Genomic DNA, 11899 nt, shown 5'->3' with positions numbered 1-11899 from the left:
GCAGTGCGGGCCGTGGGGTTCTCGGGAACCACTAATATGCTTGAGCAGCATTGTAACAGTAAATGGCTGTCTCTGCGGCACGGGGGCTTTTTGCTCTACGTGCGTGGGCAGTGCCCGGTGTCTGGAGTGAAGCCTTAAAACACGCCGATATAAATAAAGCATCATAGTGTGTGTAATAAGGCTCTCCGTCTCAGCATCAGTGGTTTTCAAGCTCAGTCGAAGCTAACAGCAGGATAAGAGTCTTTTAAGTTTTACAGGCGTTTATGTAGGAGCTTACATCTTGTCTGTGCTCTTGCCCGGGCTGAGTGCTGAGTCATTTTGATGATCCCTCTGATCATCTGATAAAAGGTTTCCTTGGCTTTGATAAGATGCCCGTGCCATCATGCAGATGTCTATATAGCTGCCTGGAAAAAATTGTGTACTGGAAAATGGAAGGATGTAAAAGATTCCTGGCATCATATTCAGCTATATTGTTTCACACAAGGTAGATGTACTGAGTTTGCAAGTACCAACAAAATGACTATAGCTGTGTACCTGTTGTACAACGTTACATCAACAATGTGAAGCATAGGACCTCTGGTTCTGAAATTCAGCCTGCAAGTGTCTTCCTTGAGTCAAGCTTACCTGGAATTCATTCTTACAGACAAAGAAGAAAACCCAATTACTTTATTATGACAAAGATAACATCAAGCATACTTTGCAACTGTTCATGAGAAGTGGAGATTTGGGTTGTAGTTCTTGAAGACTAACTTTGCATTTCACACATGCTGTGTGGAATAAAGTCTGCTTGGCTGTTCTATAGGCACCACCCAAGAGAAACCCCACTATTCTAGCACCCAGCCCATGAGGAATGAAACCTGGGGGTGTAAGGGCCAGTACTGATGTGGTGCAGAGGGTTGTGAATATGGTCACTTCCATCCATAGGCTGAACCCCAAGATCTCCCTAGACTCCTCTCATCTAACACAGGGAGGATGAGGGACCAGCGACTGGAATAATAGACAAAGCTTTTCCTAGGCTTCCTTTATTTTTTACCTCTCATTTCTCCTCACTAAGGCCAGTTACATTATACATCTACCTATACTCTCAGTATGGAATAATCCCAACAAACCTTGCAGTAGCAGGGCACATAGATATCTCTACCCCGCTGCCTTTTTCTGGGATCTTGCAGAGTGTCCCTGGTGAGTGAATCTTTGCCACTTAGTGACACACTGCACCAAAAGCAGCTTGGCTGAGAGACTGCAGCCCCAGAGTCAAAAGGTGACACTCATAAATTCTGATGTAGGAGCATGTCAGGAGTGTTGACCTTTGTCACAGCAGATGAGAACATCGTTCCTTAGTCCCTGGAGGACGTCTGTGTCTAACTGTGTGTAAACAGGCTTGGTTTGCCTCTGGCCAGCCCACCAGGCAATGATGCTGCTTTCTGCTCTGCCAGGCTCTCTGTCATGCAAGGCAATCCTGATGTGAGTTTATTTAAAGTATATTCTGCCTTTGTTTATTTTTATTTCTAACAAGGACTGTTTGTATTTGACTACTCATGCCCTGGTTACTTCCAATGCTGGATGCAGCTACGCTGAGCTGGGGAGGTGGTGGGCAGCGCTGCTCAGCACCTTCTTCCTCTTTCATCTGGCTCCGCAGCACGGGAGCGGGGAATGGAAAGATTTACACTTCCTTCCCTAAAACCCACCCTGGCGTTTCACATGATCAAAGTAAAAAGACGGGCTGCAGCAGCTCTTGTGTAGAGCAGCAGATGGCTCTCTTTCCTCTGAATACCAGCTGGGAAAAGAAATCTTGGATGACGCCTGGGTCTTGAAAGAAATTCCAGCCTCTTTCCCTCCAGTGCCACAGCTCCTTAGGGCAAGCTCTCCTACTCATTCAGCAGGTGCAGACAGGGTAAGGCTGTGGTGATGAAGGAACATTTTAAGCTGTTTAATGCTACATGTACTAAATAGCAGCTGTCAACCCTAAATGCAGTAGGTTGCTTGTAAGATAAAGACGGTAGCCTTGTAAAATATATCAGCAATGCTAACTTAAGCTGCAGCATTTCCTCATGGAGCAAGATAATTTCTCTTCTGTCAGATTATAAAGTTCTATAGGATATAATAAAAATGTCCGTTTCTGGGTTCCCCCATCTTTTTTTCAGTCTTTTTTTTTTTTTTTTTTTTTTTTTTTTTTTTTTCTTTATTGATGCCCTTTCAAAAAAGTCTCACTTTTTGACATGCTGTTTTTCAGAAAGGAGAAAGAAGATGAAAAATTCACAATATAGGAATCATCTCTTCATTCTTAAATAATTAGAATTAACATAGGCAGAGTTCAATAATTGAAGATGTAAGTAGCTATTTTTAAATTTATCTAATTCTTCTTATATGCAGCACAGTATACAGAACTGTCATGTTGCAAATGCCCAATAAGGACATTTTAGACCAACAATTTACAAAATGGAAGAATATGGAGTTAAGGTGTCAGATCATTTGGACAATAAATCTTATGCACATGCATCCAAACAAAAAATTTCTCAGGTTTTACACAAAAGAGCAAGTTGCAGTCAATCAAAAAAGAAAAGAATTAGGATGCCTTGGGCTATGCAGTCTTTCTACTATAAAGCTGCATGCAAAATCATTACTAAGTCATGCATAAGTTGTTGCTGACCAAATCAGAAATAGTTTTGAGTGACTCTGGCAGTACAATGTGTTTTCATCTGTCTGGAAATACTCTGTCTGCTGCAATTGCCTCGGGGCTCTCTGTTGCCACGGATATTCTCCTCTGGGGGTTTATTTTGGGAGGGGAGATATTCATCATGCCCTCTTTTCTTACTATGTGTTATCAGAGGCACTCCATGCAGTTTAATTTTTTGCATTGTCCATGACAGCAGAAAGCTTGGGACTTTCCTCAGCAGTATTGCTTTCATATGGAAGAAAGAAGTGTGTGTTATGTCCTCTACAAAGTACTCCTCTGGGTTATGTGGTAAAGCTCAACGAGGCTCAGAGAAGTGATTATCTTAGGGTTTGTACTGAATTTTAGTGTTGTGGTAGCCAGTGGAAGTATAGATTGGAAGTGTTGTCCCAAAAAGTGGGGTTCATCACCTGATGTGCAAGAAGCTAATCCACACAAGGGTTGAGATATTTGCTTTAATATTGAGTTCTGCTCAGAAAAGGGAGCTAGGTGGTATTTCACAAAGATAGCTCAACTTTCCAAAACATAAGGGCTGCTTTTATACACAGAAATTACTTATATATATATACACTATATATATTACTTATATATATGTATACACTTATATTATATATATAAATTACTTATATATATACTATACACAGTAAAATTACTTTATATTCTATCACTCCTCCACATGGTTGTTAAACTAGTTCTTAATTTCCATTTAAAGTAATGGTGCTTAAAAATTTTACTTCATATGCTCAAAAGGCAGGGGCCTTTTTGTTAGCAGGGGTCCCTCTAGCCTATGGGTGGATATTTCAATATGCTAATTGTACATTAATATGCTAATAGTATGACTACTAGGAATGTGTTTTTTTCTAATTTTTGCTGCCTCAGTGTTACATAAGCTCTGTTTTTCTACACATCTCTTTATTCTCTCTTATGTGATTTCCCCCCCCCCCCCCCCCCAGATTTTACTTATTTCAAGTAATAACCAACTTCAGAAGTACAGGCAATCTTGACATCTAGATGACCATACTTACAAGCATTCTTCCTAAAGCAAATGGGAGTAGCAGTGATGCTGGACATTTCCAATTACACAGGTGGCTGCTGTTAGAACACACATCTGTACAGAAATATGGACTCATATTTCTTCTCTCTCAGTGGCATTTAGTTTTGTCTTTGCAGTGAATGCCAAACCTCAGGCAAGAGTATGCACTGGAGCTTTGCAGAATCTCCTTTTTAAAACTATACTTGTTTCCTCAAGTAGAGAAGCCACAGATGTCCTTAAAGCAAAGTATAAGTTCCCCATCAGTGCTGCCTCCCAGCCCTGTAGACCCTGTATTTACTGGGTCAATGGTTTTAAATGCTTCACTGTAGATATATGGAGTACTAAGGGATGCTGGGGAGCTTGTTAATAAGTGCAATTCTTTTGAGAATGGGCTTACAAAAACCTATGAATAGGTATAGTGCATCAGATCAATGGTCCATTTCCTCCAGTATCCTGTCTGAGGGAAGGACTTGTACACACAAAACATAGGGTGACACATGGAATCATAGAATCATAGAATTGGCTGGGTTGGAAGGGACCTCAGAGATCATCAAGTCCAACCCTTGATCCACTACCACTGCAGTTACCAGACCATGGCACTGAGTGCCACATCCAGTCTCTTTTTAAGTATCTCCAGGGATGGAGAATCCACCACTTCCCTGGGCAGCCCATTCCAATGCTTGATCACCCTCTCAGTAGAGAAATTCTTTCTAATGTCCAACCTAAACCTCCCCTGGCACAACTTGAGACCGTGCCCTCTTGTCTTGCTGAGAGTTGCCTGGGAAAAGAGACCAACCCCCCCCTGGCTACACCCTCCTTTCAGGGAGTTGTAGAGAGTGATGAGGTCTCCTCTGAGCCTCCTCTTCTCGAGGCTGAACACCCCCAGCTCCCTCAGCCTCTCCTCATAGGATCTGTGCTCGATTCCCTTCACCAGCCTGGTTGCCCTCCTTTGGACCTGTTCCAGGACCTCGATCTCCTTCCTGAACTGAAGGGCCCAGAACTGGACACAGGACTCGAGGTGTGGCCTCACCAGTGCTGAGTACAGGGGCAGAATCCCTTCCTTGGACCTGCTGGCCATGCTGTTCCTGATACAGGCCAGGAATAGTCTCTGTTTGGATACACTCAGTCCCTTCCTCAGCTGCACATGGTACTTTTGTAGTACTACTTAGTAGTAAGTACTAAGTAAGTACTAAGTAAGTACTACTTACTAGTAAGTACTACTTAGACTACTTAGTAGTCCCTGACAGATTAGCCTGTCAAGAATTTATGCCATCTGATTTTGAATCCAGGTAAAATTCAGTGTCTGTGTTTCCTGTGGCGAGGATTTCCACAGCTGAATTATATACCAGGGACAGGGCTATGCCTTTACAGTCTTAAACTAAGCATGCTCTGAGAAGAAATGCTTATTTTCTGAAACCCTAGTGAAGGCTTACCACTCCCTGTGCCCATGCCTAGCCATGGAAACATTGGCTTTTAAGGCATTTTACTAGCGGAGAGTCAGGTGCTGAAATATTAGGGATTTACAGGTTTTGGTGTGTATTTTATAAATTCCAGTGCTGTGGATAAATGTTGGCTTTCAGCTGTGTGGCTCAGCCTTGCGAAACCAAGTGTTTGTACCTGCCTGCTGCTGGGCTGGAACGATTCATTCTAGAATTTCCACAGCATGAGGTAGTGCTTTATAATACTGCAATGTTGAGGCTGTTCAGATCTGGGGCAAAACAAAATTAATCTGAGTTATCCTGTCACGAAAGATGGAACAACAATAAGTTGATAGTGGTATCTCAGTAAGAGATAGTGGTATCTCACAGGTAATCTCAATGGAGTTTTGTCCTGTTCCTGGTGGGAACTGGAGTAGTAGATGGATTAGCCAAAGCCTGGAACTGCCAAAGAACATTCTGTAGCTGACACTTAAGTGCTTTCTAACATTCTCTAAACACAAACTCTGTATTGAAAGTTTTTCAGTGGCAAAGAAGCTTTACTGAAGCTTAGGAGCTTAGAAAGAAGCTTACAAGCTTTCAAAGAAGCTCAGAAGTGCAAACTTACATTATGCATAATAGGTGAGAGATCCTGAAAAATAATTTTTCTCTTCTCAATAACTGGCTAAATAATTTTTGCAGAGATCTCAGAAAGATGGACAGGATGCATCCTAAGGGACAGGATGATATGCTTTTTTCTCTCAAGGAACATAATATGCCAGTTAATGCAAGAACTTATAATTAGGTACTTAGTAACTGATAGGCTCTTGCACAACAGTGAATCTAGGAGACTTGAAAATGTGTGTGATAATGCGAGATCCTTTAGACTGGTTGGGGAAATAATGACTACTATTTTTTTCCAGCAGGTGTCTAAGGAACATGTCTGTCTGAAGATTCTCAGATGTTTGGTTTCTAGGTGTGCCTAGCAAAACAAAACAAAGCTGCTTGCAACAATCAAGACACTGACACTTCTCCTTTGATGCTGACTTGAAAAAATGTTGAATTTTTAATGACTAAATATAGGTTTTTTTCACTAAAGGAGGTTGATATAATTTAGCCAAAAATTATGCCTCGAATTTGTCACTCTGTACTCCAAAACTAACCCTAAATTTATGTTTGTAATAGAATCGACCTGCTTTTTCTTTTTTAAATATTGGTAGTCATGCCCAACTATTACATCCAGAGAGTGTGCCTAAAACATTTATGTAAAATTAAAATAGGAGTATTACAAAACATATGAGAACTAAAGAGGGAAAGGAAATTAACGGAAGAGAAATAAAGAGAGAAATGAAGGGAGGGGGAGAAAAAGAAGTGGGTTTCATTCAGTTAACTTCTAAAACACTGAAACCAGTGGCACAGCAGTGCTGATCCTTGTCTCAGATGACTGAGGACCCTTTACATAGCTTTTTAATGTGCTGCATGGTGACTGGTGGCAAGGTGCAGAAGCTGCCCTGTAATCCAAGTCTCTGGTAGAGGAAGCCAACCATCCTTCAGAGGCAGCAACATCCTGGGGGTTCCTGCTGCAAGCCCAGCTTCATCCTCTTGAGGAGTGGTGGAGCCTCTGGGAAGCCCTTGTCTTTTCCCTCCTTCAGACTGGTTCTGTGTCCTCACCTGCTGCAGGACATTTCTCTGAACTTCTCTCTAGGTTGTTTTGCAGTTGTTAAGCTTTTGGGGTCTATCTTACACCTTGTCTTACTCTTTGCAAGTAATATAAATGTTTAAATTAGGACAAAAATTCTCAGCTAAGCAAGCTAATACACTCCTTACAAACTCAGTTTCTTTGTGCTGTGTTTATGTTTTTTCTTACCCTACACTTCAGACATCTGCAGGCAAACTGTACTTTCTGGCTAGCATAGAAAAGTCTGCTCCAATAATTTGTAACTTTATGTGTACTTTAAATACCCTACAAGGATTTTTCCTTCTATTTCCTTGGGAGCATCAGGCCTCAAGGCTGGAATTTTTTAAGGTAGATGTAAACTATAACTATACTTTCTTTGTGATCCATATCAAGTGTCAGGTCTTGGGACAGCCTGCATGTGTACACACTGAATATCAGCTGGACTGAATCCTCACCACCCATTCTCCCTTTGATTGTGTTTGGCAACGCATGAGCTGCTTGTCCTGCTGTCAGCATTTCTGTTTACTAGAGAAAGGGAAACAAGGAAAAAGTCATGACTGCAGTCATTCAAATAGCAACCTGCTTGTGGTGGACATTATTTCAGTGAAGATGAAAATGTATGAGCACTGGAGATAAGCATAAGTAAGTTGGAATATTTTGACAGCTCTCTTTTAGACATAGTAAGAAATGTAACAGTAAACTCACAAGCTCTGTATCACCTAACCATCAGGTTATGCCATCTCATCCGTAGAGGTTTTCAAGATCTTTTTGGATAAAGCCCCAAATAACCTTGTCTGACCTCATTGCTCACCCTGCTTTGAACAGCAGGATGGATTACATGACTCCTGAGCCCTCTGCCATGAGTTTTCCTGTGTTCCTGTGATCCTGCAACTCCTCTTAGGAGTAAAAACCCTCATGTGCACTAGGTGTTTTAAATATAGTTTGTTTTTTTTTCTTTTTTCTTTTTAATGTCCAAAGTAAACTACTGCGAAGGAACAAAAATTAGAGAAAAGAAGAAACTCCAGGAACTGCTGTTAGTGGTCAGAAAATCACAGGGTGACTTTCTAGCCCAAAAGCATGGCTAGGAGCCCTTAGAAAGGTACCCAGTATAGGGTACATTTCAGACATATGACAGCAATTTCCAAACATTAGGTTGCTACAGTAAGTTTTGGAAAGATGTAGCTTTTAGGTCCACACCCTCTATTTAAATAAACAGGGCTGCTGCTGTGGGTTGTTTGCAATGGAACAAAATGTTGCTTTTTGAACAGCCTGAAAGAGTATCCTATAGTGGCATTACTCAAGGGCTAAGTTTATTTAGACTTGGGCTTATTTGGTTGCTTGAAACATGAAACCTTTACTCAGGTCCTTCTTAATCACTGAGATAGGGCTCGTCACCCTCCCTCCTTTCCTCTAGGCAGTATTTGATAAGAGTTAGTCCCCAGGGAGAGACAACTGGTATTTACCTCTGCCTAAACTAAACACAAAGTTGGGTACAAATTTTATAAATAGTTGGAGTGTATTTTTAAAAAATAATTCTTAACCACTTATGTCTGCAGCAGGCATTTTAGCAGCTACCTAAACCTATTCTGCAATAGACAACGTGTTATGTGATTGTCAGATGGATGTAATCCCAAGTAGAATGGAGCTTCTCAGAGTTTTTAGCTACATAATTAATGTCTACCTACCTCCACCCTAAATAACTGTTGCTTCTTGATATCATGGTGGAGTTGGATGGAAAGTAAAGGATTTTTAAAAATCCTTTTATTATTTTTTTTAATAAAAAACCCCAAACCAAACAAAAAACCCCCAAAAAATGTTATCTGAAAGTGCCATCAAGGTCCCTCTCAGTATTCTTGCTCTGATGAATTAAAATATCCATCTCTTTAGTCTGTTGGTTTAGGGCATTGTCCTCATATCTTGACTTACTTTTGTGTAAAATATGAGAAATTAGGTTTGTCTACAGTATGAATTGCTGTTAGGTCAGTCTGCTTTTGCAAGGACCTTGCCTCTGCCTACAGGGATACACTGGTCTATAAATCAGACTGCTGTACTAACATCCCCTTTTTATGGGTGGATGAATGTTGAAAATAGCTATTACAGAAACATCCATTCATTAAAAATCTGCCAGTTTTTATGTACTTAATTAAAAGTGAAGTTACAATGTATGAGTACACACTCTAGAATGCTGTGATATACTACTCTGTGACATTATGGAAACACTGGGCTTAGAAATTTTTTTTTTAAAGCTATAATTTAAAGTTACAATTTAATTATAGGCTATAGTGTAAGATAATTGAATCCTCAGGGAATTATAATTTTCTTTAAAATGAAATAGTGTTAATGCACACAAAGTTGTTTAAGAAAAGCAAGGAGTTTTTTTTGGCTGTTTCAGCAGTATTTGCAAGGAGGAGGGGATTGCCCTGACCTTTTGAAAACCCTAAGAGAGCAAAGGGAGCAAAGACAGGTAATGTAAAACGACTAATGAAGCTTGGTAAGTGGAATTTCATCACATACAACTGTAAAAATACTGCCACAGGAAAAAGGATTTCTTAGGAGAACCTGTCAGCGTTTGTAAGTTTTTAACTTGTCTCCCTTTCATAAATACAGTATGTTTGTAAGTGCTTTAACATGCCCCTATGGTATGGTTTAGTGTTTTACAGTCAGAGAAAATTTCTAAACCAAAGTAACACTAAGGTGTCACTTCCACTGCAATAAAAAAAGCCCTTATGTGGACCTGCTTCCTAAATGTTCTGCCCACATGCATCAGGTAAGATACAGTGTATCTGTTAAAGTTAAGGTGCTAAATGCATCACTTAATGCAGGAAAACTCATTTGTTTCTGTCAAAGTTAGAGAGATCTGAGCGATGTGGAGGATACACTTGTGAGTCTTGACCTCACTGAAGGCAACGATTTCAGTGAGACTGATTTCTGTAAAGCCAAGAATCTATTTTGAGGAGGCCTGCAGAAGAAATCAGAAAATTCAGCTGCACATAAAAGCCTATTAGAGATACCACATAGATTTGCAACTTGAAGGACCTCCAGCTCATCATATAAGCATCTAATTCCAAAATAATAAGCTCTTCCTATATTCACAAAGAAGCTATTTTTCTCCTATTTGGACACTGCTTGTTTATGCAAGCCTTGAAACATATAGAAACAAAACCTGATACCTTCAAAAAGGCTCTGATCCAAAACTTGTAAAAATTAATGTCTGTTTTTAGGTTTGATTAATTGAATACTCAGTGAGGACACTTAAGCTATAGTCACTGTACATGCTCTGGAGATAATAAGATATATTTCAACTACTTCTTTTGACTCCCTGTTTAAACACTTTATAGATATCAGTAACTCTTAGGATGGGGGTTCACTTGACTAATTGAGAAGGCCACTTTTCAATATCTGCTCATTCAGACTTTGGTATCATAATGAGTCACATAAATCTGGTCTGAAAAGTGCCTACTTCATTCTATTATCTCTCCAGCAAATGTAAATACCTAATTGTAGGCAACTGCCCAGTCCACATCTGACCAGGTCAATCCTACTCATTATGGCAGGAGTAACAGTTCACGATGGAAGTGAACTTATAAATAACATTATTTATCAAGAAAGGTGTCTTCAGGTACTAGGAAAAAAGATCTTAGTCACAACAAAGGCCAGATTTTCATAGAACTCCACCCTGATAGCTCAGGGCAAGTTTCAGTGTGTGGCACACCCTTTGTCATTGCAGTGTAAAATGTTTTGACACATTCCATCATCACAACCAGCATCAAAAATCTTATTACTGAGCACTTCTGGGAGAGTTTTATATCCTTTTCTCCTGTCAGTGCTTTCCAACAAATGCAAATTCTTCAACCTTACATCCAAGCACAGAATATGTCCTCCTACTACCATGGAATGATCTCCCACACATCTATTTTTATATATTTAAATATTATATATTTTAGTATCAATATTTTAATTTAATATTTTTTTATATTTAGTATTAATATTTTATCTTTATTTTAATATATTATTTTATAATATTATATTTATAGTGTTCACTATAATTCTTGCCCACTCACTACAAGTGATAAAATAGACTTTTGCTTCCTTATTAATTCCATGAGTTGCTGAGTCACGGTTTCTGTTAGGACCCTACCCAAAGTCTATTGAGATTAATTAAAAGGTTTATCCACTCCCTAAATGAGCTTTTTTGCAGGCCTTGGGTTCAGTGATGTGTAAGACAACTGGCTAGGCTTTTGAAAAGACAGAGTATTGTGCTGGAAGAGACTATAGTGATCTTCTGGTTCAAGTTTCCACATAACATAGCTCTTCATATTTCCCTGACTTTGCTTCATTTCATGGAAATATGCTTTGTTTGCACTGCAATCTGTTTGAATTCCTGCTGAATTCAGGCAGATGTCTTTCCAAGCATGGCAGATCTTCAAGCTAAAAGCCTAATGCTAAAAGCAGGACAGGGCGCTGACCATTCAAGTCCTCACTGTTGTAATTTTTGTTGGTATTTTCCCCAATATTTTCTGTTCTGTAGTGCTTAGTTTTTTATATTTACCTAACAGTACTGTTTGCTGTGTGTGATATTTGAGAAAAGCAGACCTTGCTGTGTGTGTGTTTATTTCTAGCCAATCTTCATACAATTGGTAGAGCTTACTAGGTGCTGTGATACTTCTTATTACCCAAGGCAGAAGTTAATTTCTGAACTCATTAAGGAACCATTCCAGTTTTCTGTATTTACCTAAACACATTTCCATTTAGAGCATACCTGCAACTCAGAGATATGATTTCATCTGACACTGGTACATATATATTTGGGCTAGACTATAACTAAGATAGGAACAGACAACCTAACAGTTGCTGCCTGAGACCACAGCCAGTGTTGTAGATGACTTTTGCAGCTTTTACAGGTTCTCTTTTAAAAGACCATGAAGGATTAGCAAAATTAGGCTTAGAGGAGCAGTGAAGGTGGTAAAAGTGGAGCTTTCACTATGGTTATGGCACAGATGGGTGTAAAACTTGAGTCTGGTAATGCTTACTTACCTCCAAAACGGGAAAACTGAAAAGAAAATAATTTTTTAGCTGGCTTCCTTGATTGGCATGCTGAACAC

The sequence above is a fragment of the Heliangelus exortis genome, chromosome 3 (genome assembly GCF_036169615.1).
Source record: "Heliangelus exortis chromosome 3, bHelExo1.hap1, whole genome shotgun sequence".
Lineage (NCBI taxonomy): Eukaryota > Metazoa > Chordata > Aves > Apodiformes > Trochilidae > Heliangelus > Heliangelus exortis.
This window is presented reverse-complemented; position numbering follows the sequence as displayed.